Source organism: Corapipo altera, unplaced genomic scaffold, assembly GCF_003945725.1.
Source record: "Corapipo altera isolate COAL_440 unplaced genomic scaffold, ASM394572v1 58880, whole genome shotgun sequence".
In the NCBI taxonomy this organism is placed as follows: domain Eukaryota; kingdom Metazoa; phylum Chordata; class Aves; order Passeriformes; family Pipridae; genus Corapipo; species Corapipo altera.
Genome location: NW_020891078.1, coordinates 1 through 321, shown reverse-complemented (window position 1 = coordinate 321; position 321 = coordinate 1). Strand labels below are relative to the sequence as shown.

At 60.7% G+C, this 321-nt stretch overlaps 1 long non-coding RNA gene across 1 annotated transcript in view; it reads right to left on the bottom strand.

Moving 5' to 3' along the window:
* LOC113942510 overlaps positions 1-321 on the bottom strand; it is a 1,403-nt gene extending 1,082 nt beyond the window's left edge. The window contains exon 1 of the long non-coding RNA XR_003525941.1: positions 301-321. This is a non-coding gene — a long non-coding RNA (uncharacterized LOC113942510). The remainder of the gene's footprint in view (positions 1-300) is intronic.

Below are 321 nucleotides of genomic sequence, written 5' to 3'. Positions count from 1 at the left end.
CCCCCAGACCTCTCCCATCATTCCTGGAAGTGACACCTCCAGGTCTCATTCCCAGTTCTGGCTGTGACCCCTCCAGACCTCTCCCATCATTCCCAGTCCTGGAAGCAACACTTGTGGGTCTCTCCCATTGCTCCCAGTCCTGGAAGTGTCACCTTCAGGTCTCTCCCATCGCTCCCACTCCTGGGAGTGACCCTCCCACCCCTCTCCCAAAACATCCCAACCCCAGGAGCCCCATTCCCACCCCGGGCACCCCTGGGCACCCTCCCCACCCTCCATCCCTGCTCCCATTCCCATTCCCACCTTATCCTTGGAGTTGAGCAC